The 15,075-nt window shown below is 33.9% G+C and overlaps 1 protein-coding gene across 1 annotated transcript in view; it reads right to left on the bottom strand.

Moving 5' to 3' along the window:
- LOC149080703 (G protein-coupled receptor-associated protein LMBRD2) overlaps nt 1-5,235 on the bottom strand; it is a 33,644-nt gene extending 28,409 nt beyond the window's left edge. The window contains exon 1 of the mRNA XM_089239916.1: nt 5,109-5,235. The gene's annotated coding sequence lies outside the window, so the exon portion shown is untranslated. The remainder of the gene's footprint in view (nt 1-5,108) is intronic.
- Nucleotides 5,236-15,075: the final 9,840 nt, after the last annotated feature.

Raw genomic sequence — 15,075 nt, 5'->3', positions numbered from 1 at the left:
CCATCCATTCCATTTGACATTATATTGGACCACAGGGTCCTATTTATTAGTGTCACCTTTTATGCCTTTTCTCCGTTTGCATATGTTCATGTGTGTAGTTAATTTATTATTCTTACTGATATCCATGGCATTTTTCTTTCAACTTCTTTGATCGTTTGTATTATGTACCTAGTGAAGTCAGAGCTCGTTGGCCTTTCACAGGTTTGTATAATAAATAAATGAATAAATAATAGAATAATGCTTCCGAGAGGCTCTATTACATAAATCTATATATTTATTATGAACTACTGTATCTCAGTGTCTTATAAGCGTTAGTTATTCATAGTACTCTATGAATAAATAATAACCTATTTTATACTCATTCAATTTTATATTGAGAAAATTCATGAAATTGTAAACACTGTACAATCACTTGAATATTTCTCAATATAAAACTAAACATAAACGTACACTCACCTCTGAAATAGGTGAGTGTTGGTGAATAGGTGAGTGAATTGAAATTATTTCAATTCTACATGAATTTAGCTACACATTTCATTAGAACAAAAAATAAACAAGGGGGAAAAAGGTGGTGGTATTTTTAGTTTATATTGGTTCTCCTCGAGAAATATCTTGCAATAGTACTTTTCTTATAAACACAAATTTCCTGTTTTTCAGATATCGAAAGAAAAACTCTTTTCAACATGATTGAAGCAAATCAAGATGATTTCTTAATGACTACCCATACCACTCCAAATAAAATGACTTAATGAACAGTGCAAGTAAAAACATACACAGTTGAAAAACTTTTGTTGGCAACCTTTTTTTTTTGAACAAACTGGCGCAGTATGCTAATTGTACACTTTCTCTTATTAATAAATTTGTTTCTTTGAATTGATGGGTTTTTTAGCTTTAGAAATATACTTTCTAAAATCCTTTGACCATATCAGTCTTCATTCTTTAAATCATTTGCTCTAAACTGTTGTTAGGCTATGTTGACTGATAATAACAGTGGAATGAAAAGGGTAAATCATAAATTCCTTTTGCAAAAGGGAAAAAAGCAAAATGATGGGAGAAGAAAAGTGGGAATTCTTGGAAAATGACATATAGACACTGTAGCCTATACACCCAAACAATAGTTGACGCTAAAACAGGGTTTTTAAATAATAATCCATAAATGGAAGATTTTTTCACTGAAAATTTGTAACGCTGTAACAGGGTTTGACTGTATTTCCATAGATATTATTGAGTCAGTGATAAATATTGGGAGGACTCTAAGCTTGTGGCCAAATACAAGTTTATACCTATACTTGAGTGCATAGCGCAGGACTTGACAAATTGGAAAAAAATTTAGGCACCTGCTAAATCTCTTAGGAGCCAAGCATGATTTTGTTCTCAAGAAAAAACTGTTCTAAATAAGTTAATGTTTTTTCCCCATCTCTTCTGGGACTTTATATCCCCCTTAGTATGTTAGGGGAGATACTCATGAAATCAGAAAATTTTGTGTCATTCATAGACTCTAATTTAGCATCGTCATAGACGACCATAGGCCGAGAAATGCTGTATTAGATCATTATAAGATTTCATGAAAATAGTATTTCACTTTAAACTCTGAAATGCTGTTTTTAATATAATTTGATCCAATTTAATTTCCAATAAAGGAAATTATTGAAAAAAATTACGTCCACGATAGAAAACTTATGTACGCTAGAATACTAGTGTTTCACATAGCATATTTTAAGAAACAGCCTACTGCTTTCTAAAAGCAGTAGGCTACTTGGTCTCTAGTTCAGCAACTGTGCCATACATTTTACATTACTAAACTGCACATGTACCTTGTACATTCATCATACATAACATCAACTCAGACCCACAAGCTAATTTGGCTCATTCAGGAATTTTACCTGTGACCTGCACATTATTTTCAGAAAACATTTTACTACTTTTAAATGCAATATAGAATGTGCAATTAAATATAATGTAACAAATAAAATTAGGTTAATATCAATTAACACCCATAAAAACTAATACATACATTCAAAGAATGTTTAACTGCTTAAAGATCAGGGACAAGTCCCAATGCAAATGGGAGAATGTGAGAAAATGACTGATATAAGGCGTATAGCGAACGATATGGTTAAAAATCTCTTGTTCCAGAGCACTTTGGTCCTCCTTACTCCCAAAATACTAATCGTCTTCTCCCAAAAGAAATTTATAGCTACAACACTGGTTCTTTCTTCAAAATACATTACACTAATCATGAAAAGATTGTTTCTTTTGATACTCTAGCACAAGAGTCTGAAACTCAATTAGGCCCTTTTGCTTAAGCCAATTAAAAATTACTTATAAAAGATATATTAATTAATAATTAAAGATTTGTTAAGCAGCACCTTAAAATGGGGTAATACTTAGCTCAGAGTTTTAAAAGAGTATTTTCAACCAAAGCAGAGCTGACAGGACTTGATACCCAAAGCATTTGTTTTGCACGTTTAAATAGAGCTTCAATTGGAAAACCATTGCATTATAAATGCTAGTAAATATACCATATCATATCATAGTGCGAAAGTAAGAATAACTAAGTTTGACTAAGGATAAGTAACAGGAGTTTCTTAAGCATCATGTACAAGCTAGCAATGCCAAATTAAATGACATTTTAGTCCTGAAATTTAGTATTTTGATCACTAAATATATTTCAATGTTATGCACAATAAGAGTATTGTTTCAAGTATCACACACACACACAGTGAATATCTAGATAATTTAATAACAACAGAAATCAACATTACATATATGATGTAATAAACTTTTTTAAACACTTATCTGTTATAAACCATCTGCTGTATTCTTTTTACATCAAAGCACATATATAAGCAGTTGGAGAAATTTTGGAAGGTTAAGAACCATTTTGCATGTCAACTCATTCTATAGTTTTCCCTTCAGTATTTCTTATGCTTTATTTAAATTGCATATTTTATAAGAAAAAAAAAAATTTTTGTTCAAAATAGTTCTATAGAGTAGAAAATTATTTTACAATCATATTAAATATTTATTCTTTGTATAACAGTCACTTTAAACATTATATGCAATTAACGTGTGTATTTCTAATTGGAATTTTTATATTGAAAAGCAATATTTGAGGTTTTTGACGGAGGGTTACTGACATGACAGTTTAAACTGCCAAAAACTGCCATGTGTCAAAAACCTGCCAACCCTGGTCACAGAGGAAGATTTGCTCAAGTTTCACATACTTTTAAAAATAGGTAGTTTAAATTCAAAAATTCGGTACATGTAAATGAAACCTTCTGCAATTATAACCTCACATTCTGGCATCCTTCAGCATAAGTTCTACTCAGTGAGCACTCAACGCAGCTTCTAGTTCTATATCCTGGCTAGCAGGATGTGCTGAAAGTATATAAAGCTGAAGTGGCACATTAATACCTTATTTTACCGTAATTAAAATGTTTTTAATTGATAATTAAAAGCAAACACTTAAAAAAACTGTCTACGTTTAAAACCACTTCTACTTCTCTACATTTAAAAGACTGTTCAATTGAAATCAAAGGAAATTGAAGAAAAATTATGAATAAACTATAAAATTAATTCTACCTACCAACCGAGATAGAAAAATAATTTGGAATATTCTTTTCTGAATGTCTTTTGAACAAATCTAAATTTACAAATGAAACTCGCCAGTGCACAAAAAATATGTGCTATGTATTAGCTGATCTTTCCCTTGAAATTTGATATTAGTCATTAAAATGCCCTATATTGCAATAATAAGCACTGCTTGAAACCTCTGGATCAGGTGAAGTTCAAAGTGTTTGTCACAGGCCTGAGAACGCTGCTGCAAAGTTTATATTTTTGCCAGTCATTGCACTGATGTACTACCCTCTCTCATTGCTACGTTTGTTCATAGGAATTTGATATTTTTTCCTCAGTGCATAATTTGTATATATAATACAAATATCTTCCCCTTTGTGGTTCCATGAATGGAAAATGTTTCTAAAAATTCTTCAGTGATGTTCAAATTGCCATCACAAGCCCGAAGAAATAGTCATTTGAGCCACTTCTTGAACACCCGAAATCTCATTGAGCGCATTGAAAAACACTGTACATTTCAAAAATATTGCAATGGGTCCCACTTATAACGTTTTTCAAAAAAACGTCATGAAAAAAACATAAGCGGGAAAATGCTTTAAATAAGAAACCGTAATAAGAATTGCTTATAGAGTAAGGGCCTCGAAAATATGCCGTACTAAGCAGGAAAACGTTTTAAGCAAATTACCAGCAATTGCTGTTTTTCTATCAACCACAATATGTCTCAATATAAAAAGTATTACGAGAAATGTTTGCACATATTCTAAGACACACATTTTCGGCAGCATTTATCATGCATTCCTTAACCAGAGAACCATTGCTAAAAAAGCTTGGAATTTTTTGCAAATATGTGGCTGATTTCATATAATGTAGCAGCTCTCACTGCAGATTCCTTCGGATTTGTAATTTTCTGAAGTAAATTCTTCATAATTTAAAAAACAAATTATCTGAAATAAGTTTTTAATTAAAAAAAACCAATATTTTTTGGATCTTGTCACCTGCCGTCAATTGTTCCCTCCGGGCTGTGAGTTTGACACCTTCTGCTCTAGCACCTAATACAATACCACATACATAAATTCATAAATTTCTTGACTACTCACTGACGTGAACTATTTCAGAGACAAACATGATCCTTAATATGTGGTTTGTATTTTACAATTGACAACGGTAAAGACATAAGTAAATCGTTAGAGCAGGATTGCAATTTTGGTTACATTTAGATTGTTAATGTTCTTAAGCAATTTATGATCACACGTTTTCTCCCATAGTGGGTTTTAAATAGTTGGCATATTTTCTACCATATGCTGAAGACAAGGAATGTACATTAAAGAAATTTTATCGGGAAGAAACTTAGAAATATTCAAATAGCAATAAGGTATGCTAAAACTGGAGCAATTTTCAATTTTACAATGTGTCAGCATTTTAAATTTAGTTTTTTTACCTCAACATAAAAAAAAGTTTTTCAATAAAGTTCAACATTTTTAGTGAAAAATAAGCCAAGAGTAATGCAAAAAGAGACAAATCATGCGGACCTCTTTTTCTTTCTTCCACAAATTTCGCTGATGGAGTAATTATTCAGCTCCTTATTTCATGAGTATAGGCAGGGAGAAAATTTCGTATTTTTTTCTATACTTTGGTCATTTAGGTTAGCTATACGGACGGCTTGGACTAATAAGATCTTCTTGGTTCGCCGCAGCGCCGCCGCTCGGCTAATCAATTCTGATTATACTTACCCTTTAAGAGGTTTTTAAAATTTTCCTGATCACAGCAGTATAATTGCCACAGTAGAAATCACTACTCCTTCTAGAAATCGCTACCTATTTTCAAGAATATTTTGTCTGATCTCATGCAGTGATAGATGTTTTCATGTTAAACTACACTGACCATATTTTCTCGAGGGGGAAATTTTATTCCCAAATACGGGAAAATACGGGACATTGCCCATTGTTGCCAAATCACAACAAACAGCCAATTATGGCAAAAAACTAAGCAAACCTTAATAAAATACCACAAATGACTATTTTAAATCCCCAGGTTTGAAAAGATCTTTAGAATAAGTTCGTTTGTGAGGATTTGAGACTTTCGAATGCAGTATTTTGTTTCTCATTAAGTGATCCAATTTTTTTTTTCTCTCTCATTTCCCGCCCCCAACTCTTTTCCCGCAAGTGGAGAAAAAACTGCTACCAGAATATTTCCATATTTGTTTACATTTTACTTTGTGTTTTGGATGTATTTACTCTGTAAAATAATTATATAATAAAAAAAAGGATATTTGGTGAAATTATATTTTTTCTTTCATGATTTTTTCTTTTCCTTGAAGGAAAAGAGAAAACATCCTTTCTCTCCCCTTCTGTTATTAAACTGAACAAAAGCTCACTTCGCCCACACCTCTATAGATAAGAGGGTGTTAGCTATAGGAGTCTTATCTACAGGGGGTGTTGACTTCGCCCACCGGCAGTTGATTGACAGGACGAAAGGGGAGGGGAAAAAATATCAGGAGAAAAAAACTTACATCTGTATCTGGGCTCGGGGATGGCGAAGTGAGAGAACTTTAAGAACCCGGATATTTCGGTTTTTCCGAAATAAAGCTGGACAAGTTAGACGAGATATCTTGCGATTGTCGCTGTAAGGGTTAACACATCAGCTTATGGTTTAAAAGGCCATCTTTCGAATCCCACCGGAAGCATGCAGCGACGCCGGAAGTCAGAAATGATTGGTGTTGCTCAAAGTATGCGAGTCATTTCTCTGTACAGGCCATAATATTTACATATATTTTTACCTGACCATACATCAATTTTTTGAAGTTTTTTTCGAATCTATTTGATTTTAACGATGACCCGTTCTTCAACCTACTTTTGTAGTAGTGGTAAGATTTTTACTGCAGTAAAATGTAACAAACCTATGCTGGAGGGGGTATAGGGGCCCCGTGTCTGCCCCAAGACCAGTGCCGTCTTAATTCATGGGCCCACTGGGCACGGCCCAGGGACCTCAAGAGAATGCGGGCCTCACAAAAATTAGAACCAGTTAAAATTTTCGCGAATTTGCCGGGTGGGATCTCAGAAAAATTGCTTAGCCCTGGGACCCATGATGCTCTAATGACGGCCCTGCCCAAGACAATCAAAAATTAAAATTATTTTTTAATAAGCCGTCATAATTTTTCGATAACTTGAGGTGACGACTTATCGAGGTTTTACTGTAGTTATTCGTGGAAATGCTTGAAAAATGAAAGGGTAATATATATATTCTCGCGTCCCGGTACGATTGATATCACGTCGCGGTTGAGAAACACTGTTTTAGACGATAACTTAATGGTGATAATTAAAACGTTGTGTATATTTTCTTTTTATTTGAAGTCATTTATGTATTTTTTTCCTTCACAAATTATCCCTCACACTGCCAGAAGTCGTAAAAAATGGAAAAACAAACGTCGAACCATTTCTCCTTCCTCTTTGAATCTCAACATACACCATCTCATTTTACTAGGATGGTTTTTTTAATTACATGTTTCTGTGTCTGTATTTGTTTATTTAAACGTATGTTGAGCTTTGAATTTTAATTTCAATAATAGCACTGGAATAAACAATTCTGTAGTCTGATTTTTTTCTGCGGTATAAACTTCAGATAACAAAGCTATGCCATTATTGCATTTATTTATACAATACAATACAAATACAACGCCACAACAGGCAAATTGCCCAACGAGGTGGCTGACTTAAGAACATCATGGATCCCTGAGATTTATTATTATTTTTTTTATTTTCTCAGTGACTTTTTTTGTACTTTTTAACTACATCGATGAGACTATTGATTGATGCCTTTTAACTAGGCTGACCATATTTCCTCGAAAGAAATACGGGAAATTGGGATTCCAAATACGGGAAAATACGGGACATCGCCAATTATCGCCAAAAATGACACCAAAAGTGAACAAAGTTGCCAAATATTAGAGAAATTCCGTAAAAATCAAAATGGCGGGAAATAAAGCTTTACTGCAAATTGCAGTCGATTTAAATGAATTCCACGAAATAAAACGTTCACCAAGACAAATGCGAGAGATTAATATTCTTATTTATAATTGTAATTATCATAATATAGTTTATGAGTGGGAAAATAATTTCATTCTTTGACTTCAATAAAAAATAAAAATTCAAGTAAGCTTCGTGTAAAAAACGGGAAAAACCGGGACACTTTCGCTAAAAAGTCGGGACGGCCAAAAAAACAGAAAAAACCGGGACTGTCCCGGGAAATACGGGACTTTTAACTCTTTACACGGCATAATAGCAATAAGCTTCCTTATGATTTTGAGCAGTAAATGAGTATATAAAGTAATGAAAAAGTAATGGGTAGAGAGCAGTTTTTTCAAAGTGTGCGTCGCTGTTTCTAGGGGCATCGGCAACCTTTATGTGGGGTGTCGTAGCGAGCTTGAGATATTGATTTGTGCACCTATTTATGCTTTGAAGAAGTTCTTTTATACGGGAAAATATCTATTAATCTATCCTGAAGAGCCGCTGACGAATCATGAATTAGGCAAGGAAGCCGTGATTGACAAAAGTTTGTGAGCCATTGGTATAGAGAAAAGTGTTCCACTGAGAGAGGTATTAACTTTACAAAATATTTGGACTTGCCAATGCTAAAATAAGGAGGCGAGATATCTTGTTAATGCTACTCAAAGGATTGAGATCCATCTGAAATCAGCGATGAAATGTACTGTCTCCAGTCTATTACTATGACTACCGTTGTGGTATTGAGATTCTATGATGCTCATTTTATTCTCATGCTTAATGTACATATAGGGTGTATGGGAAAGTCCCTTGGACCTGAAATGATTTTCAAACAAAAAGAGCTACAGCAATACAATTCCTTACCAGGAAAGGGTCCCACGGATATGTCTTCAAAAATTTTAATTTAAAAAAAAAGCGCTTTCAGTGCAATATTTGAGCTATCTTCAAATGGTGATTGGTATGATTTACCATTCAAATGATTGGTATTGCTTTAGCAACACGAGCAGATATGTTCCGGCGTCCCTGGAAGCATGTTTCTTTTCTTCCAGTCGTTTGGAATCAGCTCTTGAATATAGATTCCAGTTTGATAAACCTTGATAGGGGAAGACTGTCGTGGCGTGACGTGTCACGCCACGACACGTGACCACACGTGTCAAAATATGAGTTGAACAATGATGACCATCCGTTATTTTTCAGAAATTTCTGGAATTGTCATTTTTCGTTTTGGCAAAAATGCTGTAGTTTGCTATTCAGTCAAACCTCGGTTTACGAACTTAATTCGTCCCTGACGTCCGTTCGCAAACAGAATTGTTCGCAAACCGAAATAATTTTTCCCTTAGGAATCAATGTAAATTTGTTCTTGAAACTCCGAAGATTTCTAGTACGAACTTTTAAAACAGCTCCTGTGCATAACCAATGGTTATCATAAAACCAACACTGAAGAAATTGCCATAATTCGAAAGAGATGAATTGCAAACGGAATGAAAAACGATGCCAAGACAAGGTCTGATTTCGTGAATGTGAATCACCCATAATCTTAGTGTCAACGTTCTCTAAATCTCTGTTCAACTACTATACGTACAAGCGTTTGGCAAGAAATTTGGATTATATCTATTCAACGAAGTGGTGATAAACATGGTAACCTTGTTCTAAACTAATCGCACATTAGAAAAACGGGGGGAGGGGGAGGGAAGAAAAAATATAAAAGGAAAGAGTATAATAGATAAGAGGTTTTTTTGTAGAACTCTCTTTTCACTCTCACTATGCATGTCCTGTTTCGCTCTTACAAGTATATATAGAAAGATACATTATATGTGTGGGAAAAAAATCTTCTGCAGATAATAGGTTTGCTATAAAGCTTCGCGATGGTGAAGAGAGAGAAAAGAAAACACCAAGAACTTGTTTTGAGTTTATTCCACTAGAGTTTAGACGTAATATTACGCCCGTGATCGTAAAGAGGTTAAAACAATATCTGACCACAAAATATACTCCAAGCCAAATTGATAGCTGCCAAGTTCTGCAAATTGCAAATAAGAATTATACGGACGGCTTTTATATAAAAGGAGCCAAGCGCCATTAAATCAAAACTAAGAAAAGCTATTTAAAGTTATCTTCGATTCAGAGATTATCTCTTCAGTTTGGTAGTTGGTTCAAGTGCACACAGACGGCATCACAGCCTATATGTCACTTGGTTATATTTAGATAAAAAAATCCCAAATATCTCTCAATCCCATATCTCAAAAATGTTAAAAATGGCGCTTTGTTCCTTTTATATAAAAGCCGTCCATATGTAATGTAAGATGATAAAATAATGTTTCCAGAAGTTAACTGACTGTTAGTTCTATGTCAAATATTATAGCAAAATATATTTGAAAAAGTTTTTTCTCCAGAGCTTCGTAAAGTTTGAAACGACCCGCCTATCCATATGGGCAGGATAAGAGGAGCTGTATTTGGTGACGGGAATTTTACTCTGATAAAATTTAATTCTTTAACCAAATTCTGTCGAAAAAAAAATTGTAATCTCAGACTTCTCTGAAATATGTTGCCTTCGGGATTTAGGTCATTTTGCTTGTTCGTAAACCAAGATTAATTCTTAAACCAAATCATTTTTGGTTGTTCGTCTTTTGAAGGAGTTAACTTTTTATACAGTTCCCTTGTGCTCAAAAACCCAATTAGAAAGTTGTTGCTTTGTCTCTCCTGATGCTAAAAAAGAAAAAAGAAACCACGTTTCTTAGTGCTATTCATTGAGATATTCGAATTCCATAAACGGAGAGGAAAGTCGGGAAAAAACAGCGTTAAATGAGCAAAAACCGTTTTACCCGCTTTTAGCGTGGCCTTTTCCCAAATTTCCCAGTACTTGACCTTCTAGCCTGACGCCTTTACCAGATACGCTATTATTATCACGTACTTAATGATGCTATTATGTTATGAGATCACAAGTAATGGTGTATCATTTTACTTCTTCATTGCTGAGTTATATTGATTGCAGTTATTTCCACTTTCTTTTATTTTTCGTGAGAAATTATAAATAACCCAAATAATTGTTTCGATATTTATAATTTCCAGAAAGAAAAAAGAAAAAGGGGAGATTTTAAAACCCATTTGTTTTAGCTCAATGCATCTCAAAGAATCCATTTTATCTTTTTCAATCATTGACTGATTAAACCGATCTTCTGATCTTCGGTATAAAATGTTCACATTATTATTGAATCAATTAAAATTGATAAAAATGTATTCCATGAAAACCAAATTTCACTTATTTTCTTGGAAGTTTACTAAAAAAAAGCATTTTGGGTTATAATTGGCAACTTTTTTCATATTTTACATCACTTTATTAGTGATATTCATCGCAATTGGTGATATTCCATATTTCCCGGTATTTCGGAATCCAATTTCCTGTATTTTTCTCGTATTTCTCCGTATTTTACTTTATATGGTCAGCTTGGTCATGTTGAAAGTTTAAATTCGTAGATTTCACATTTAAATCCACGCAGTTTGCCGTAGTGCCTCATTTCTGATTTTAGCAATAACTGATAACTTTGCTCATGTTTAGCATAATTTTTGGCAAAAACTGGCGATTTGTTGTTTTTTCCTGCATTTGGGATACTAAGTTCTTGTATTTTCTCGTGGAAATATGATCAGTCAATATATAATTTGCTTCCTCATACAACAGTTGACGCTCGTCATAACGACCCCCATCGTTCCGTCGAAAATGTATATAGGATAAAAATTCAAGTAAGCCTCGTTGGAAATACTGAAAAAAGTGGGGCATTTTTATAAGAGGTCGAGACATGGGCGGAGATACGAGGGGGGGGGGCATGGTTGAGCTATGCCCTCTATCTTCAAAGGTGGAGTTGGCTGATCTAATGCATACGTGTATATATGAATTGACATCATCATAATCGTGCCCCTCCCAGCAATTATGACCGGGCTTCCCCCAGACTTCCATGTCTATCTCCGCCTATGGGTCGAGATAGCAAATATTATATATGGCTGGAATATTGCATGGAAGTCGAATTTCCATATACAATATTCCAGCCAACAAATAAATTCACCTTTTCTCAACTCAAAGATTCTATCTCACCCTCCAAAGAATCTGGTATCTACTTCATCCCATGCAAGAATTGCGAAAAAGGATATATTGGCCAAACTAGGAGAAATCTTAATATTCGAGTTCTCGAACACCGAAAGCATGTTGTTGATAAGGGACAGACAAATAGTTCGGCTATTGCCTAACACTGTTGGCAACTTTCACATAATTTTGATTTTGAGGAAGCGTCTGTTTTCAAAAAAAGCAACACATAATCCCGAACTGAATTTTCTCGAGGGATACTTCATCCAGAACATGCTAGGATTTCCTCGTTAATGATGGAAGGAACACGCCACCTATTTCGTCAGATTGGACAGACTTCATTAACCTCAGTCGAGACAGAATTTTCAACACTGTGCAACAGATAGCGCCCCAATTCATATCCAAAGAACACTCGGCCTCAGCAAATACAAAGGCAAACTCTCCGGAAGACCAAACATAAACATCACCCCTTCAACGATTCACTTGTGATTTCTGACCACGAGTTCTTGATGATGGCTCTCCATTGTAGATCCGAAACGCGTCGATCAATTAAAATTTTATTTGTCTTAAAAGCGTGTCAATTTTTGTGTATAAGTTAAAACCAGTCAAAGTCCAAATTTTTGTGATAAAATCGCTTTCATTCGGAAGCAGTTTAATGTTTGTACTTTCTTTCGTAGAAGATAGATGGCGACTACACGAGAAGTAAAAGCTTTGCAGTCGTATCCCTGAACATCACCGTATTTTCACATAATTTTGGCCATCCCGACCTTCTCGTATAAATGCCCGTTTTTTTAATGTATTTTCAACGAAGCCAACTTAATTTTTTTTTCTTTATTGATTAAAATTGCCTTCCCAACTCTTAATTAGATTATGATAATTACGACTATAATAAGGAATATTCATCTCACATATTTGTCATGCATTAAACGTGTTATTCCGTAGAATTTATTTTAATCTATTGCATCTCGCAATAGTACTTGATTTTCCATCATTGGTAATTTTTCAATAATTTTAGTAATACTGTAGCTGGCAGTTTTGCTTACTTTTGGCATCATTTTTGGGAAATAATTGGCGATGTCCCCTGTTTTCCCGTATTAGGATCCAATATCCCGTATTTTTCTAGAGAAAATATGGTCATCTTACTTATCGATATAAAATGGCATCCCGTAATTTTTTTACGTCCCGGAGCTTCACCACCTCGGAAGAAAAAGATACTCTGTGTAATTCTCAAGTTAAATTGAGAATGAATGAAGATTGCCAAAAAGACGAAAATCGAAGTAAATTTCATTTACGATCGCTTTTAAATTTTACTCAATAACAATGAACCCGACTATGTTAACACAACAGAATTCCTCCGGGAAAAATCAAGACTTCAAAATTCTTAATCTGTTGTCGGGAAGTGAACCAACATACAATGTCGTGCTTTCCGTTATGGATCCTATTGATCTACTGCTTGAACTTGGATTCTAAGGGATTAAAGCTTGTGTCATACAGGAGGGGATTTGTCTCATTTTACAGGAACTGAATCTGAAATAAAACGCTTTAGAGCTCGATATATAAACAGACGTGTAGTCAGGTAGGTGACATCGGGGTGATTGGGAACCACCTCTAACTTTGGCTGTTGCATCAAAAGCCTGTGATACTGTGAAACACTGCGGACCAAGAAAAAGTATAGTTGTAGAGAAATTATCGTTATATCGAAAGGAGTTAACATTAACATTAGAGAACAGTATAGACATCTCCAAACAAGACTTGAAAAATATCGTTGTAGAGGAATTTATCGTTGTATCTAGGTTTCACTGTACTTGTATTATATTGATGAGAAAAACCGGTGCTGTCTTGGGGAGCGTTTTCCACATTCAGGATGGTAAGTTTCAGTATAATCTCTTTTCTCTTCACCTGAATTGTTTTTTCACAAACTTTTGCAACGTACTTTCAGTTTCATTTATTTATTTGCTAGTCGAACTTGCCTAGGGAGCCCGCCAGAGATCCCAACTAGTGTTTCTCTTAATGGACCTAACTACCTAACATGAATTCGGGAATTCTCACCACGGTTTCCGCGATGCCAGAAGGAAAACAAGGTCGACCTAGTTAAGGAACAAGATATACACACAGTAGTTACTTTAGAATATGTATTAAAATTTATATTACTCATTAACACAAAAATATTGATATTAACATGCTTTTTAATTAATTAAAGTAATCATAAAATTTAACGATGGATTTTCATTAAATTGCAATAAATTTTCTCTCATGTTTAATAAAATTTAATGGAATTTAATTAAATAATTTTTGAACTCGAATATTTCGTATTCAAAGTAATTAACATCACTCAAATGAACTCCAAGCAGAAAAAGGTTGCCAAGAGAAAACTTCCCCTTTGGAAGATCGACCTGCCAAAAAATTTGAAATTTTCAAACTTTCTCATCTTTATCATGTTACAATTTTTATCGAGCTATTCCGAAAAAATCCAAGCAAAAAAAAAGGCAGTGCCAATTATCGGGACGCGTCACCTTTCTGCAATAAAAGCATTAGGTGAGTGGATGCCCGAAAAAAAAGAGCTGTGGGTACCTCTCGTTGTTTTAACTAAAAAAAAAAAATCATCCCAGCAGTTTCAAACGGTGCAAAGTTTTTAAGGCTGAATTGGCTAAAAACTTTGCTCGTATTAACCGAACTTCTTATGTTACCGTTTGTAAAAAGCGTGAAATCCTTACTGCAATTAAATAGCGAACCAAACATTATTTTATAAATGTTCATAATAACCGTATTCTCGTATTAAAGATGATCTCAAAAGGACTTCGATTGTACATACGTCATCTTAAGAATTTCAAAGCATTGATATTAATTGGTTTCCTAATTGTTGCGTCATAAAACATAACAAATAATGGTTTTTTTTTTGCTCATTCAATACGTATTAGTGATTATCACGGATATTATCTATTACAACGTATGTGCAGATCAATAATCAGTTCTACTCACTGACAGTTGAATTTTACATGGATAATTTTACGGTGCCTTTTTAACTTTTAAAATAGACCTGAAGCTGTACATCAAGCTCTATTTATATACCTAGGTAAAAAAAAGCCAACTTGTTTTAATCAAGGAAGAGAGTATGTTTACTTTTATATAATAATATACGATAAACACTGAAAATAATTTGCTTTTGAAGTTCCAATTCTAACTCTTCCCGATCGTTCCTTTTTTTATGAGACAAAGAAAGTGTGAACGAGATACGCTAATTTACAAAATAATAGTATTTTTTAATAAAACTGAACAGAAAAATACAGGTAATTAAACATTATAAAGATACCGAAGTAAATACGATTATTTTTGTTTTTATCAATATTAAAAATGAAGATCCAAATGGAAAAGCTAATAAAATATGTAAATTGAATAAAAACAACGATAACAGAAGAATGTAAATTG

The sequence above is a fragment of the Pholcus phalangioides genome, unplaced genomic scaffold (assembly GCF_987345545.1).
Source record: "Pholcus phalangioides strain wild (caught in Gottingen) unplaced genomic scaffold, Ppha-v1.0 ptg000011l_1, whole genome shotgun sequence".
Taxonomy (NCBI): Eukaryota; Metazoa; Arthropoda; class Arachnida; order Araneae; family Pholcidae; genus Pholcus; species Pholcus phalangioides.
Note: the sequence above shows the minus strand (reverse complement) of the source record. Positions and strands in the feature narration are given on the sequence as shown.